The 18449-nt window shown below is 43.2% G+C and overlaps 1 long non-coding RNA gene across 1 annotated transcript; it reads left to right on the forward strand.

Annotated features, from left to right (window-relative positions):
• The first annotated feature begins 378 nt into the window (after positions 1 to 378).
• On the forward strand, positions 379 to 1320 carry LOC108717740. Its single transcript, XR_001935893.2, has 2 exons — positions 379 to 720; positions 1132 to 1320. It is a non-coding gene; the product is annotated as an uncharacterized LOC108717740 (long non-coding RNA).
• The last annotated feature ends 17129 nt before the right edge of the window (positions 1321 to 18449 follow it).

Consider the following 18449-nt stretch of genomic DNA (forward strand, 5'->3'; position numbering starts at 1 on the left):
CGCCGCCGCCGCTCTTCATAAACGCCTCCCTCCACCCGGTATTCCTCCGCTGGACGAGGTGGCCACGCCCCCGTAAAGTGAGCAATGGCGCGGCGGTTGCGCTCGGCTCTTTCTACGCCCCCTTTCTGCCGGTTTGATGGGTACTAGCACGCGCAGGAGCCGCGGTATGGGTTAAAGGGATTCGAGGTGACCGGAGCTCACGTAGAATGGTTATTTCAAGCTCGTAACGGTGCTTTCCGTGGTTGTGCGTTCTGTAGAGGGGAACTACTTTATCTCAGCGGATGGCTAAATGGGCTGGAATTGGAGGTAGTGCTGTTAAAGCAAGCGGCGTGGTGATTGGCTGCTCCGTACCTGCAATGCGTCACTCGGGCATGCACAGTGTGGTTCGCAGCGCCCCATGCGCACTAGTCGCGGAGGAGAAGCGCAGCGGAGGAGGGCGGGGCTACTGTCAGAGAGACTGAAATAGTGACGTTAACTCTGTGCGGACTGGGCAGTGAATAGACGCTGCGGTTCCGTAGGAGACTGTATGGAGGGCAGAGGTTTCTGGGAGGTGTAGCTAGCATGGATGCTTTTTGCGTGGAGCGATTAGTGATGACTCCGCGTGGCTGCTGCATGCTGGGTAGGACTGCGGTGCAGGGCTGGGGTCCAAGGTTCAATTCCAGCTGTCAGCATGGAGTTAGTGTTTACATGGCTTCCCTCCAGGCACCCGAAAACAAACAGGTCAATGGTTTCTCATTACTGTGGCCCTAGGGGCCTTTGGGGCAGAGAGTGAGGTATAATCTCTGTAATCCCTGGCGCTGTAGCCCTGCCAATCAATCGTATGCCTGGTGGGGCTTTCTGGGAAGTATCTGCCAATGCTGAGAGATTCTGCATGTTACTAGTCATGTGGGCCATTACTACTAGCTTACTACCTCTCAGCTACTTCTGCATGTTACTAGTCATATGAGCCATTACTACTAATTTACTACTTCTCAGACAATTCTGCATGTTACTAGTCATATGAGCCATTACTACTAACTTACTACCTCTCAGCCAATTCTGCATGTTACTAGCGATACAGTGGATACTGAGCCATTACTAGCAATAGCAATTTCTACTTCTCAGCTGACTGTCGTGATTTCTCATTTCTAGGGGAAGAAATTAAGGCACTACTGTTGCTGATTTACTACTTTGGTTTCTGGACATCCCAAGGCACATGGGGCTGTGGATTAAGAAAATTGATGCCAGACTTATAATAAACATGCTTCGGGTGGGGCTGTTAATGCACTTAACTTATGTTTGTGTAATAAATGCAAGATAATGTTTCTTGTCTGAATTTCAGGGAGCTCTGCATTTTGTGTTCTACCTTGGGAAACTAATAGAACATGCAGTGTGCATCATATGCCTATGGACACAATGGATAAAATGAGGCACAGACCATAGTTAGCTGGCTGTTGCAGTGGAATAATAGCGAGAGATAATCTGGAGAGATGGTGCCTATAGTAACAGTGGGATAATAGTCTCTGGGAAGGGAGTGTGACTGTGGGATAGCAGGTATAGTAGAGAGAGAGATGGTGCCTATAGTAACAGTGGATAATAGTCTCTGGGAAGGGAGTGTGACTGTGGGATAGCAGGTATAGTAGGGAGAGATGGTGCCTATAGTAACAGTGAGATAATAGTCTCTGGGAAGGGAGTGTGACTGTGGGATAGCAGGTATAGTAGAGAGAGATGGTGCCTATAGTAACAGTGGATAATAGTCTCTGGGAAGGGAGTGTGACTGTGGGATAGCAGGTATAGTAGGGAGAGATGGTGCCTATAGTAACAGTGGGATAATAGTCTCTGTGAAGTGAGTGTGACTGGGATAGCAGGTATAGCAGGGAGAGATGGTGCTAGTAGTGTGAAATTGCAACAAAAGGTTTACAAGGTGACAGTACTACTTTATATCTGTGTTTCCAAGCATGCAGCCTCTCTGATGTTGTTGAAGTTCTACTCCCAGCACATGCTGCACCTAGAGCTCCTTTGGCCCTAAGTATAATGCCGAGTATCATAGAATAACAGTGGATTTATTTATGTACTATCAATTTTTAAAATTAGGATTATTTGGATAAAATGGAGTCTATGGGAGACGGCCTTTCTGTAATTCGGAGCTTTCTGTATAACAAGTTACACTTCATACCTTAAGCTGTCTAGAAAATAATGTAAACACATAAACCCAATAGGCTGGATTCCTGGATAACGAGTTTCCAGATAACGGATCCCATATCTACAGTATATAGTCCCTGCTTATATTTGTAACAGCGATGTTGGGCATATCTGTTTATCTGATATATCTACCAGTCAGATGCTTCCTGATTATAATATTTTTAAGTTAAGCAACATATACATTTGTAAAAACTTCCTCTACATGAAAAGGTGAGATGCTTCTAGTAGAAATTTCCTCACCTTTTGGTGCAACAGCTAATGGAAACTTCTTGCTAATATGCTCCTTGTAGAATAGATTGCACAAGCCGTGCATTAACTGCATTGTCTTCTCTCTTCCAAGTCACATTTAACACAAGAGTAGCATCCCCTGACATTTGCTGCAGATGTAGATAATGCACCGCAGACCTGCAGGAATGAGATCACCAAGGTATAATTGATGTTTTACTGACTTCCGTACACAATGTATTTTTAGTTGTTTCGCTTTGCCGTTTGCAGTTATGAGTTAGGAACATTGACACCTAAGCTCAAAATAAGTCTCTTATGACTTCCCCAAGCTCAGAGAACCTTCTTCATAATGGAAATGGAAATGAGCTGTAATGCTGATTCAAAAGTCAAGTTACGTTTCTAAACGGTCAATAAAATGAACTGAATGTTCTATAGAAATAGTGGCCCTTTTCTGGCTGCTCATGGAGGCTGCAATGATTATGAAACCCTTATCCTCCAACACTGTCATACTATTACTGAATGTGGTTATCCGGAAATCCACCATCCAGAAAGCTCAGAATTACAGTAAAGCCATCTCCCATAGACTCCATTTTATCCAAATAATCCAAATTTTATTGTAATAATAAAACAGTAGCTTGTACTTGATCCCAACTAAGATATAATTAATCCTTATTGGAGGCAAAATATGACTATTAAGTTTATTTAATGTTTACATGATTTCTTTTTCGTAAACTTAAGGTATGGAGATAAAAAATGACGGAATGATCCGTTATCTGAAAACCCCCAGGTCCTAAGCATTCTGCACAACAGGTCCCATACCTATCAAAGCTCTGCTGTAAGTCTGAAGGCATACAGTCTGAAGGCTCCGGCTGTTGTCCTCCTGTGTAATTTACAGGCTGAAAGAAGCAGTTCTGCTCAAATCCCCTGCTCCATTGATTTGAATTCGATCAGCCCGTGTGCGCTCACACACAGTGGAGCTGAAGCTGAGGTCAGCCCGGATATGACTCCTTTCACATATTTGGGCTGACCATAGCTGGAGCCTTCAACCTATGTGCCCATGGCTTAATGCTGGTCTTACATTAAAATATCTGCCACCATTAAACTAGCGGATCGTTCCCTGACAGGGTTGGACCAGCAGCGTAACAACTCCGGCCCGGGCCCCCCTGCAAAAAATCTATGGAGGGGCCTGGCGCTGACTGAAGGGAGCAGCTTCTGACCGCTCTCCTCTCACGAAAAATCATTGAAGGGGCCGGGCAGGAAGGGAGCAGCCTCTGCCAACTCAAATCCCTCCCCCGGCGAAAAATCGTTAAAGGGGCCGGAGGGAAGGGAGCAGCTTCCTCCTGCTCAAAACCCTTCCCCGGCATAAATTGCTGAAGGGACCGGGCGTGAAGGGAGTAGCTTCTGCCGGCTCTACGCACTGGCGAAAAATCATTAATGGGGCCGGGCCCAACTACAGGGAGCAGCTTCCCTGGCTCTCACCTCCCGTCTACTAACAACTCCTGATCCCCCCTCACAAAATCTTTAAAGGGGCCCGGCGCCGACTGTAGGGAGTAGCTTCCCAGCTCTCCCCTCCCACCCGTTTAAGTGTATTCGCGCCTGACCGCAAGCTATAGAGAAAGCTGACCCCAAGGTCCGGGTTCCCCTGCGGGGTCTGCTTCCTCTATAGTTACGCCACTTGGTTGGACTGTGCTGGCAGGACACCTGGGAAAAGCCTGATGGATCTGTGGGCACCCGCTGACCCAGACCCAATTCCCCAGCTACAATATTGTTGCTCCCCCAATTGCAATAAAGTTAGTTTTGGGTAGTGTGAGGGGCTGGCAGTAGGTAGATGAGTGGGCGAGTGGGTGGCGGTGGCTCCTGAGTTAGTGACCCTGGTCGGCATTGTGTATCCCAGTCGGATGCTGTCCACTATGCCTACATTGAGGTTGGTGATATCAGGTTGATCCGGTTGTTTGGCCCTCTGGCCAATGACAGAAATGCATGACAAGGGCCGTTTCACCAAATCGATGCACTCTTCCCCCGATGATATTTTTAAACTTCCCAACATCTGGCCTATTTTCAGCAAGATATTGGTTAGGCAGACTCCGTTGGAGGGCCCTGTGCATGGGCAGATTAATTGCCGTCTGTCTGAAGGGGCCAAATTAGCTTTTTAAATGTACCCATGTATGTCCACCTTTAGTACCTGTATGTTGACATAATATATTTGATGGCAAAGCTAAGGGGAATATTAGGCTTGGATTTTCAGGCCTGTGAGCTGATTGGTTTATACAGTATGAGATCGACCCATGGGCCCAATAGTCAACTGACTTCAGGGGACAACTGGAAGAATAAAAGCACTACTCGCACATTCCCTTTATGGCACAGGACTTTGGAAAATGAAATCATCAAATTTCTAAAAAAAAACGAATTAACTTCCTGAAACTAGAATCAAATCAATGCAGATTGTACAGTTTAATCTGGTTTCTTCATCGTGCCCAAAGCAACTGCTAATGACACATGCAGGGAAACAATCCCGTTCTTATCATTTGCCTTGGAATTGTTACTCTGGAAACAACGGGACTCAATAATCTGAGCAAGAAAACAAACTGTTTTGTTTCAAATCACACACTTAAAGGAGACATTTTGTGTAAAAATTAAGAATATACCAGTGTGTTATACTCATTTAGATATAGAAGAATTGTGCTTAACAAAAGTAGTGTTTTAGGCTGATTTATTGAATATTTCTGCAAAAACCCTGATAATCCCTTCCTTCTCTTCCACTTCCTGCTCCCTGAATTCCCAGGCTGTGCAGAGGAGCCAGTGGCTCTCAGTTCACTGCATTGTAGGACAGGAACCAATCAGCAGCTAGCAGGACCTGATAGGGAACTGAAGCCTGTTTGTGCTTGTGTGACTGCATACATTAATAATAATAATTTTTAGCACCATGTAAAAGCAACACCATACATTACTTATAATTGCCTACAAAATTAAGGTTTTTCATTTATTCTATATGTCTCCTTTAAGACCAACTTTTGTGCCCGATGACCTTCTGAACACTTTGTTTCTGAAGTCTTCTACATGATCCAATAGTTTGGACAAGTGTATTGGCCTGGTTATGATGGGAAGAGCTTTGGAGGTCAAATGGAATGACTTCTGATCTATTTCAGTCACTCCTGTTATATAGTGTAAATGTGATGGGGACATTGGTGTGTATAGGGGCCATTAGTCAAGTAGGATGCACTTTGGGTTTTATTTCTACTGTGATCAGATTGAGCATGTTTATGACTGTCTACAACAGGGGAAGTGTGGTGTTACATTGCCCACCAGCAATGTAACTTTCTCACCTCACCTGTAAGATGCTATGAGAAGATATAGATTTGCACCAATAAATCAGGTTAAGGGGTGGTTCACCTTTAAGTTAACTTAAATTATGTTATAGAATGACCAGTTCTAAGCAAATTTTCAGTTTTTCTTTTTTACAGTTTTTGAATTATTTGCCACCTTCTGACTCTTTCTAGCTTTCAAGTGGGGGTCACTGACCCCATCTGAAAAACAAATGCTCTGATAGTTATCGCTGCATTTTATCACTACTACTTCTATGCAGACCTCTCCTATTCATATTCCAGTCTCTTATTCAAATCAGTGCATGGTTGCTAGGCGAATTTGGACATGAGCAACCAGATGGCTGGCACTGCAAACTGGAGAGAGCTGCTGAATTAAAAGCTAAATAACTCAAAAACCACAAATAATAAAAAATGAAAACCAATGGCAAATTGCCTCAGAATGTTACTATCTACATTATACTAAAAGTTAATTTGAAGGTGAACAACCCCTTGAAGCAGGTTTGCATTTGGTGCTGTGACCAGGGCCTAATTTAGATAGCGGGCATCCCTAGGCTTGCTGCTGTTCGTCGCCTCTGTCCCCTCCCTTTTATTCACGCAAATCATCATCATCGGGACCAGAGCAATAGGGACTGGCGCACTGGAAATTGAAGCGACTATCATATCTCCTGTGAATTCTAAGTGTGGATCTGTTTGGGTGTAATGCAACCCCTTAAAATCCGGCCCGGGCCTTGGTGTCCTTTCCACAAATCCGGGCCTGGCTGAGACAGTTTATACTACAACTTGTCTTGGATCAGTGCTTGTATCAAGCAGATCTCTGCACTTGGAGCCTAACTACCAGATGATGTGGCCCTAAGACTTTGTGGGCCCCATAAGAACAAACAATACTATAGAAGGTAACTAGATTGGATGAACATATGTACAGTATGTGCCACGTAGGGACACACAAGCGCACACCCCACACTCACACACACTCTATTCTTTTCATAATTTCACCCTACATCTGAGCACTAGAATATCTCAGATCCTTATAAATAAATGATGGGAGCAATAGAGTACATGTATCCCCAGGTTATTAGGTGAATGGAATATGTTAGCACTTCAACCTCACCGTTCATCTGCTCCCATCATTAGTATCTGAAGCCCTAGAGGTTGCGGAGTTGAGTTACAGATAAAAAAAAAAAGCTGCATAAATAATTTGTTTGGAAGAGTCATATTAGTGCAAAAGACACCTTTCCCTATTTAGGAAAATGACTCCCACTTTGCTATCAATTACCCTTCTCCCCCTATTCCTGCAGAGCTCAGGCGCCAATCAATAGACACAAATACATTGTGCATAGAATAGACAATCCTGCCCTGGACAACTCACAAAATAATGTTATTTATGGACACGTGTTCAGAATCTAAGTGGGGTTTTAGGGTGTAGCATCAGCCCCCATACTTTATTTGCCCCTTGACTTGCTGAGGCCTGAAGGGCTATTGTAAGGGGTATTAAATACTTTATGAATAGAGAGCAGGTGCAACGCTGTCAAGGGGATCAGTTAACAAATGTGACCCCTGGTTAAAGTCACAGGACATGTCTTTTTTACTCCATGTCTACTAGACCTAAACCACCTGAAGGTTTGTAATGGCTGGTCTAAGGTTTCCCAGCGATACACAGGGTGCTGCAGCAGCTTGAGTCCTATTGGTTATTATGGTCAGCCTAATAGGGCTTCTTTACTAAAGCTGTCCATACATTGATACATGAGCTGATTTGATGGGGTCACCGAAAAAGCAGATGGGTATGTTGTATGGTGGGCCAAAGCAGCTTGATCTTATCATTTGGCCCCAGGATTGCTTATTTAGGGGTTCTATGGAGGTCCATTGGGGGGAGGACTGCATCAACAAACCAAGAAGTACTCCGTTTAGATGTCAGTTACGTGAAGGAAATCGGGAGACTCTGCAGTTCACTCCCTCTGCATGTTTTATTAATCTGTTCTCCTTCCGATAAATCGCAAAGTAGTTTGGCAGAGCGAAAATTGGAACTGGGAAACCCACGGACTGACTGATTACACGCTAATTTAAAGCATACATATGTGAGTGCAATTTGTATTTTATGAAATATTTATTAAAGAAGTTTTTACACAATATTAGCACATCTTTTTAGAGCCAAGTGATGTCCTGCAACTGGGGAGCAACTACATATTTATGCTTGTGAATCATTTAAACGTTTGTGAGTATTCACTCTCTACACATATGAAGTGATCACGCTTTCTAAAAGAAACGGTTAAAGGGCAAGCGAACCCTGCGGTGAAGGGAACAGAGCACACCCCGTTAATCGCACGAAAAAGGTGTAATTTAACACAAAAAATACTACACTATATATATTTTCTATATTATTTTTTTTGTCCATCCCTGAGCTTTTAGAGCTGGTTTACCCACAACTTAAAGACTATCAGATGCCTGATATAATTTCAGCTACACGGACAGGCCAACTGGCAGGCGCCATAAATGGGCCAATAAACTGCAGACAACCGCGGCAAAGGCAAAATCTGGCCCGTATGATCATCACGGTAACACAAGGTTCAAAAATGTATGTAGAAGTGCAATCAATGGAAAGCTATACTGAAATTCCACCTACTTGTATTCATCCATTTTAGTGCTGGGCACAATTTTGGTACTTCTGTATACTTTATACAAAATGCCGGGCATTCTGGTGCAAGGGAGCCCTCTACTTGAACATACTTGACTTCCTATTGCAACTATAGGTGTGGCACCCATACACAATGGAAGGACTTGTAAGCACACACCTATGTCACACCCATGTGCCATACAAAAGACAGGAACAGCCCACACATTCTGCCATTGGCACTTTAGCTTTTACTATTAGTAGTTTATGTGAAAAATCAATCTTCTGGAAGGATTACATGCATTTAATGTGCCCCCTCTTGCACAGTACACCCATCTATAGTATATTTACTAAGTGATGCAAATTTTTGCACCTCTGGTGTCTGGCATAACATTTAACTGCTGATTATAGGTAGTGCAATTACTCGCTATATAAATAAAGGATGGCAATTTTAATTCTGTATTCCCTGTATGCAAACTCCGAAGATGATTTCTATTCTAGTCAACTAATCTGTAGCATGAACTGAATACCTGTGGCTCATTGTTAATTTAATCCCCCTTGTGGCAATCCACCAAGGGCTGAGCATACACACACCCATAACCCACAGGGTGCTTTCCTTATTGTCAGGGTGGGGACTAAGGGCATTTTCATACTTACCAACTGCTCTAGAAGTTCTAGAAGCTTACTACAAAGGGTAGTGATTATGATCCCTTTTTTCCCATGTTGGGGTCTTGCTACTAGCAGCAGGACCCCCCTCTGGCCTGACTTGTTACAGTAGTTGATGCAGAAAGAACCAGTATGGATACCTCGCAGGACTGACAGTTTGGCTCCCTGAATCCTCCTTGTTTGTCAGTGTCCTGCAGAGCTGCCTGTGCTCTACCTTCTCGTCAGCAGTGATATATGCCTGCGATCTGTCTCCTGAGAGATGGTATGCGGAGCTACAGGACCCCAGAGAAATCTCTCTGCACAGGCATCTCCAACTTTCAAGAGATTGTCAGCTCTCTTATCCAATTAAATGTGACAGAAGGATTTAACCAAGTGTGCTCCAGTGGGGCCGGCAAAATTCCCCTGGCCACTGAGGTGTTAACCTTGGTTCTGCATGAGCAAGTAACGGAGCATGTTTTGTCAACAACGTGTGCTGAGTGGATGAAATAATAATAAAAAATCATGTATAATTAATTAAAAATTAATAATAATAATTTATAATAAAAAAATGCACAATGGCATAAAATCTGATAAATTGGTTAAATGTCTGAAATTATATTCATAGCAGTGGGAACATCTCCCAATGGGATTTTCAAGTTTTGAAGGGCCACTAACACTACTATAGTGCCATATTTTTATAGTCAGTACATAAACTTGCTCCTATGCCCAGGCCAATAGGCCTCGCTTTCTGACTGCTGCCTTTGTTAAAAGGGGTTGTTCCTGTTTGAATGAACTACAGGTATGGGATCTGTTATCTGGAAACCACTTATCCAGAAAGCTCCAAATTATGGAAAGGCTGCCTCCCATAGACTCCATTATAATTAAATAATCCAAGTAATAATCCAAATTTTTAAAAATGATTTCCTTTTCTCTGTAATAATAAAACAGTAGCTTGTGCTGGATCCCAACTAAGATATATTTAATCCTATTTAATCCTTATTGGAAGCAAAACCAGCCTTTTGGGTTTATTTAATGTTTTAATCATTTTCGAGTAGACTTAAGGTTTAAAGATCCAAATTACAGAAAGAACCGTTATCCAGGAAAACCCCAGGTCCCGAACATTCTGAATAACAGGTCCTGTATGTTGTAGAGAGTGATATTCTGAGACAATTTGCAACTGGTTTTCATTTTTTATTATTTGTGGTTTTTGAGTTATTTAGCTTTTTATTCAGAAGCTCTCCATTTTACAATTCCAGCCATCTGGTTGCTAGGGTACAAATTACCCTAGCAACCATGCACCGATTTGAATTAGAGACTGGAATATGAACAAGAGAGACCTGAAAAGTAGCAATAACAATACATTTGTAACCTTACAGAGCATTCTTTTTTTTAGATGGGGTCAGTGACCCCCCATTAGAAAGCTGGAAAGAACCAGAAGAAAAAAAAAGAAAAAATTAATAAATGAAAACCAGTTGAAAAGTTACTTAAAGGGATCCTGTCATCGGAAAACATGTTTTTTTCCAAAACACATCAGTTAATAGTGCTACTCCAGCAGAATGCTGCACTGAAATCCATTTCTCAAAAGAGCAAACAGATTTTTTTATAACCAATTTTGAAATCTGACATGGGGCTAGACATTTTGTCAATTTCCCAGCTGCCCCCAGTCATGTGACTTGTGCCTGCACTTTAGGAGAGAAATGCTTTCTGGCTTTCCTTCTCAATATAACTGAATGGGTTATTACTATTGAGTGTTGTTCTTAGATCTACCAGGCAGCTGTTATCTTGTGTTAGGGAGCTGTTATCTGGTTACCTTCCCATTGTTCTTTTGTTTGGCTGCTGGGGGGAAAAGGGAGGGGGGGGTGATATCACTCCAACCTGCAGTAAAGAGTGAATGAAGTTTATCAGAGCACAAGTCAGATGACTTGGGGCATCTGGGAAATTGACAATATGTCTAGCCCCATGTCAGATTTCAAAATTGAATATAAAAAAATCTGTATGCTCTTTTGAGAAATGGATTTCAGTGCAGAATTCTGCTGGAGCAGCACTATTAACTGATGTGTTTTGAAAGAAATTTTTTTTCCCATGACAGTATCCCTTTAAATTTGGCCATTCTGTAACATACTAAAAGTTAACTTTAAGGTGAACCAACCGTTTAAGGGTTTAGAAGAAAGACAAACAACTTCTGAGCAGTCAGTTTAAGAACAATGGGGAGCATGATACTGCAAATTAAGCCAGTAACGCCTTCATCTAAAGGAAAACAATGTCTAAAAGGGCAGAGACACACGTGAAGATTCGGGGAGATTAGTCGCCTGGTGACAAAACCTCATAAGGAAATTTCGGACGACTTCGAAAAACGAAGCGATCCAAGTGCCATCCCGCAGGTGATTTAGGTTCTAGCCACTCATAGAAATAACAAAGTGCTTGGGGGACAGGTTGCTGGATACAATTACATACAGTTTGTGTAATGGACTGACATACCACTTGAGACAATAGGGTCATTATTGTAATGCACAGGATTGAAAAGCACTTCACCTTTAAGTTTACTCTTAGTAGGTTATAGAACTGCTGATTCTTAGCAACTTTTCAATTGGTTTTCATTATTTATTTCTTACAGTTTTTTAATTAATTAAAAAAAAAAAATCTTCGGATTCTTTCCACCTTTTCAAAGGGGGGTCACTACCAGGGGTGAACCCCACGGGGGGGCCTCTAGATGCTTGTGCCGATGCAAAGGCACACCGAAAATTGGGTCCTGATGTGGGGGGCACTGCACTGGCTGCACCCGGACTGACCCTCATAAGTTACATTACTGGTCACTGACCCCAGCAATCAAAAATGATTGCTCTGCGAAGCTATAAATATATTGTTATTGTTACTTTGTATTACTTATCTTTCTTTCCAAACCCTTTCATATCCCATATTCCAGTCTCTCATTCAAACCACTGCCTTGGTTGCTAGGGTAATTTGGACCCTGCCAACCAGATACCTGCTGAAATTCCAAGCTGGAAAATTGCTGAACAAAAAAGATAATTCATTCAAAAACCACAGAAAATAAAAAGTGAAGATCAATTGCAAACTTTCTCAGGATGTCAATGTCTACATCATAGTAAGGCAAGCAACTCATTTAAGGGTGCATGGAATTGCACAAACAGGGTGGGACTGGGCTGGCGGGACACTTAGGACACAAAGCACTTGTGCCGGGAGCAATAGCCACGCTTTGCACCCTGTGCTGGAGGTAAAATCAGCAGAAGGTGCAGAGTGCATCCCTTTTAACCCGAGAGGCAGTTGAATTTACAAGCTCTTGGTACTCCCAGGCATGTGCATCTGAATAACTTGCAACCTGCAAGGGGTTCTATGGGAAGCTTAAATGCAACCTACTACCTGCCCTCTCTGAATGCAGTGCTGCCCACAAAGGTGAAAGAGGAACTGAGGGCAAGGCAGTGCTTGTAGAACTGACATACTGGGGCTCACAAGTGGAGGACAAGGACTCACTGCTTGTAGGACTGACATACTGAGGCTCACAAGTGGAGGACAAGGACTCACTGCTTGTAGGACTGACATACTGAGGCTCAGAAATGGAGGACAAGGACTCACTGCTTGTAGGACTGACATACTGAGGCTCACAAGTGGAGGACAAGGACTCACTGCTTGTAGGCCTGACATACTGGAGCTCACTAGTGGAGGACAAGGACTCACTGCTTGTAGAACTCACATACTGGGGCTCACCAGTGGAGGACAAGGATTCACTGCTTGTAGGCCTGACACACTGGGGCTCACAAGTGGAGGACAAGGATTCACTGCTTGTAGGACTGACATACTGGGGCTCACATGTGGAGGACAAGGACTCACTGCTTATAGAACTCACATACTGGGGCTCATAAGTGGAGGACAAGGACTCACTGCTTGTAGGACTGACATACTGAGGCTCACAAGTGGAGGACAAGGACCCACTGCTTGTAGAACTCACATCCTGGGGCTCACAAGTGGAGGACAAGGACTCACTGCTTGTAGGACTGACATACTGGGGCTCACAAGTGGAGGACAAGGACCCACTGCTTGTAGAACTCACATCCTGGGGCTCACAAGTGGAGGACAAGGACTCGCTGCTTGTAGGCCTGACATACTGGGGCTCACAAGTGGAGGACAAGGATTCACTGCTTGTAGGACTGACATACTGGGGCTCACAAATGGAGGACAAGGACTCACTGCTTGTAGAACTCACATACTGGGGCTCATAAGTGGAGGACAAGACTCACTGCTTGTAGGACTGACATACTGAGGCTCACAACTGGAGGACAAGGACCCACTGCTTGTAGAACTCACATCCTGGGGCTCACAAGTGGAGGACAAGGACTCGCTGCTTGTAGGCCTGACATACTGGGGCTCACAAGTGGAGGACAAGGATTCACTGCTTGTAGGCCTGACACACTGGGGCTCACAAGTGGAGGACAAGGATTCACTGCTTGTAGGACTGACATACTGGGGCTCACATGTGGAGGACAAGGACTCACTGCTTATAGAACTCACATACTGGGGCTCATAAGTGGAGGACAAGGACTCACTGCTTGTAGGACTGACATACTGAGGCTCACAAGTGGAGGACAAGGACCCACTGCTTGTAGAACTCACATCCTGGGGCTCACAAGTGGAGGACAAGGACTCACTGCTTGTAGGACTGACATACTGGGGCTCACAAGTGGAGGACAAGGACCCACTGCTTGTAGAACTCACATCCTGGGGCTCACAAGTGGAGGACAAGGACTCGCTGCTTGTAGGCCTGACATACTGGGGCTCACAAGTGGAGGACAAGGATTCACTGCTTGTAGGACTGACATACTGGGGCTCACAAATGGAGGACAAGGACTCACTGCTTGTAGAACTCACATACTGGGGCTCATAAGTGGAGGACAAGACTCACTGCTTGTAGGACTGACATACTGAGGCTCACAAGTGGAGGACAAGGACCCACTGCTTGTAGAACTCACATCCTGGGGCTCACAAGTGGAGGACAAGGACTCACTGCTTGTAGGACTGACATACTGGGGCTCACAAGTGGAGGACAAGGATTCACTGCTTGTAGGACTGACATACTGGGGCTCACATGTGGAGTACAAGGACTCACTGCTTGTAGAACTCACATACTGGGGCTCATAAGTGGAGGACAAGGACTCACTGCTTGTAGGACTGACATACTGAGGCTCACAAGTGGAGGACAAGGACCCACTGCTTGTAGAACTCACATCCTGGGGCTCACAAGTGGAGGACAAGGACTCGCTGCTTGTAGGCCTGACATACTGGGGCTCACAAGTGGAAGACAAGAATGACTGCTTGTAGGACTCACATCCTGGGGCTCACAAGTGGAGGACGAGGACTCACTGCTTGTAGGACATTGCTATAGGCAACTTACACAGAGTTTGTTGGACTAATGTGGGAGGCAATGTAGACATTTCTTGTGGATCCAACCAGAAAAACCTGAACCAACACCAAACTGCTTCGAGGATAGACAAACTGCAACAAGTGCCACAAGCCATGTGTTATCCCAGCAGTATGCATTGCCCTCCTGCACTTTGTACCCCATAAAGATAACGCAGGAGGTCAGGTAGCTACAGGCAATTTCATTGTTGGTGTGAGTCAGTTCTACTGATAGCATTGATACTCTTCCAGTTGAGCAGATATAGGCGAGTAGTGAGACTCATAGCATAGTATCCCCGGTAAGAATTGCCACAATGACCAGCAGCATCTAATGGAACTCATATAACGGAGCTTTGACCTCCAAAATTAATACCACAGCGACCCCTGCATAAACATGAACAGTGACACCCAGTAAATCATTATTTTTTGACACCCAGAATTTAATGGCCTATTGACTTTCAGGTCTAGCATTTAATGACAGTGACCCCCAGATTATAATGGCACTGTAATCACCAGCTCATAATAAATAAAATAGCCCAGCAACTCCCAGCAAACCCTGGCATGTATTAAAGGGGCTGGTTCTTTTTCGCATGTTATAGAATGGTGAATTCTTAGCAACTTTTCATTTTGTCATTATTATAGTTTGTTTTTTTTTAAATATTTCTTCTTCTTCTGACTCTTTCAAATGGGAGTCACTGACCTCATCTAAAAAATAAATGCTGTGTAAGGCTACAAATATATTGTTATTGCTACTTTTTATTGCTCATCTTGCTATTCAGGCCTCTCCTATATATATTACGTTTTCTTATACAGATCAAAGCATGGTTGCTAGGGTAATTTGTACCCTAGCAACCAGATAGCTGAAATTTCAAACTGGAGGGCTGCTGAATAAAGAGCTAAATAACCCAAAAACCACAAATAATAAAACATTTTCTCAAATAAAATATTGTCTCAGAATATCACTCTCTACATCATACTTACAGTTAATTTAAAGACGAACAACCCTTTAAAGATATGTCCTCCTAACATCCAATCAGGTGTGCCTTCTGAACCCTATTTCTTGTGTTTGCAGTGTATCTCAGGCTGGTTCCAAGCAAAGGCTAAACCATCTCTCCCTCTGCCTTACTTAAAGCTTTCAATGGCCCACAGCTTCCTCTGCAACAAAATGAAACTCCATAAATCAAACCTTCAAGGACTACGGTAAAAATTGTGGCCTGCACAATGTTTGTACAGCTTTACAAGCTTACAAATGACCCTCTATTCATGTACATTTATAGGCTGCAGGGAAAGAAATTAATTTCACAGGTGTCCTTGTGCGGGAAAATACGTAATTGATACATTACACTAAAGAAAAAAGGGACTTCCCACTTTGTGGCACATTGATCTTTAACCATAGCAGTAGCAATATGTCGGAAATTCTATTGAGGTTCAGCAAGAATCAAATGCATACCTGCCAACTGTACTGTTTTTCACAGGACAGTCCTGATTTTAACAGCTCAACCCGCAGTCCCGGATTGTTACTGAAATGTCCCGACATTCTCTTTCATCTCCTGTAAAAAACATTTTTCTAACTTAATTAGAAAAGGATGCAATGTTTCTGACTTAATTGGCTTTTGGCAGAGAGCCCAGAATACGTGGCAGGTGCACTTAGATACTTTTGTAACAATTTAAGATAAGCAAAGAAAGAATTGTAACAATTTAAGGTTAGCAGTTCTTTTGGGAGAACTGTGACTTGCAGTTTACAGGGTAATTCAACTTTATTAGCAAAATTGTAATATCACATAAAAACAACAGAAATATGTTCAAACTTTCCTAACCTGCCAAATTTTGTAAAATGAACATAATAATTAGGGGATGTGGCCACAAAAATGGGCGTGGTCACACTATTTTCGCCGCACAGAATCTTTTTGTCCCTCTCTCAATTTACAAAATGTTGGGAGGTATGAATGTTGCATATTTCAGAAAATACACAAAGGGGTCGTTTCCCTTAGCATTTAGTATGATGTAGACATTGATATCATGCAACAATTTGCAATTAGTCTTCATTTTTTTGTTGTTTTTTTTCGTTATTTAGCTTTGTGTTCAGCAGCTTTCCAGTTGGGTATGTCAGCAGCTGGTCGCTAGGTTCTTATTTACTCTAGCAACCAGGCAGTGTTTTGAAAAACAGACTGGAGTATGAATTGGTGAGGGGCAACTTCGGAAATCGAAGTGCCGCGAGTGTATTAGCGCAGGCGATTTTTCATTCAAGCATACGGAAGGCAGAAGGAAGGCAGTTCGGGGAGATTGTCGCCATGCAGAAGAGGCGATTAGTCGCCAGGTGACTGAATCTCCCCGAATCTGCTCGTCTGCCCCAACCCGAAACTGTCAATGCAGAATCTGCAGCTTTATCTAATGGACTTTGCTTCGCTTACCCGGCACTTTAGAAGTGAAGGTAAACATGGAACCTGACAGCAGATAAAAAGAGCTTGGATTATCTAATCTCCATGTTCGGCCCCATTTACAGCCTCATAAACTGTGCAAACTTGGACTTTCCTTTACAACCAGGCTATTTTAATTTGCAGTGCCCAGCCATTGTTACCTGCTCTAGTCTAATAGGAGCCCTAATGCCAGGGAAAAGAGAATAAGGTGGCCATGCACACACCAACGGGAATGATATTCTATCCATGATATTTGCAGTTTATTCTGCTGAAAGCTGAGGCACTAAGGTGCTGTAAAGGCCCAGTATAGTTAAAATCAGACTAATTTCTGTTTCTGTCACTTCTAATGCATGCGGAATGTGTTCATTTGGGAAGAGTAAAGTCAACTCCTTCAAGTTAAACTCATTCAGGGACCTTCCCCAGAAAAACTTGTTCTCCCTTCCTTTGTAATGACTTGCACAAACATATACGCACACATACACATATATTAACATGCATAGAGTAAACATTCTGTGTATAAACATTCACTTACATACACATAAGGGCAGAGACACACGTGGAGATTCTTCACCTCTTCTTTGGGCGACTAATCTCCCCGAACTGGTACTCGGAGCGATTCATTTTCCGAACTCGCCCGAAGTTCCTTGTGAGCCCTGGATGCGTTGTCAGTCCAAGAAGACATCCAGCCCTTTCTAAAAGTCATTAAAGGGACTGTTCACCAATATGGTTGTTAATTTTTCACCTTATGTCTTTCTAAAGCAGCTCTGGTAAGGGGGTCAGCGACTCTGTAAATGATCTAAATTGATTCAGTTGAGCAGAATCCCTGAGTTACATTAAAGGCTGTTAAGGTGGTCATAGAGGCACCAATAATATCGTACGCAACAAAGTTTCGTATGAAATTCAGTGCATCTATTGCGGAAGACGAGTCAACCGATATCGGCAGAAGACTTGGATATCGGCAGTTCATTGATTGGGCTGGCTGGAAAATTTTGAAGGCACCCGAACATCAGTCATTGTTAGTGCTGAATCGTCAGATACAGGTACAATTCTATTGTTTCTATATGTATATCTGACAATTCAGCTCTAACAATAAGTATTGGAACTAACGATCTTTTGGTCGCAGGAAAGATCGTTATTGTAATGTCTATTTCCACCTTTAGTTGCTAATATTTCCCCATGCTCTAAAGGCGAAGAATGGCCGCTAACTCTAGTGTCCGCTAACATATTTGTAAAGAACTGATCCTGCATCTGTACTTATTTCACAAAATTAACATTTGTACTTTTAACTAGACTCTCTTTGTATTGGATCCCCCCACCCATGTGCTGTGTCTATATGGGCTATAGGCAGAACATTCTTTCTATTCATCCTAAATATCCTCCCATAAGTAATTAGTCGTCCCTCTGTCCTTATCAGCACGTTGCAGTTGTACAACGCAGTGCCCTTTCTCCGCTGCCGTCTCCAAAACTGTATGGTCTAATCAAAGATTTATAGAAAGGCTAAATTATATTCTTTTCCCATTATCTGCAGCACTCTTTATGTTACCAGCCTGCGCCGCATCATTGCACATCATTAGTGAGTCTATTACCAGCCAGCACTTCTGAGTCCTTTCCCATTACCCAAACTCAAAGCTTATTTCCACTGAC

This window comes from Xenopus laevis, chromosome 5S (genome assembly GCF_017654675.1).
Source record: "Xenopus laevis strain J_2021 chromosome 5S, Xenopus_laevis_v10.1, whole genome shotgun sequence".
Taxonomy (NCBI): Eukaryota; Metazoa; Chordata; class Amphibia; order Anura; family Pipidae; genus Xenopus; species Xenopus laevis.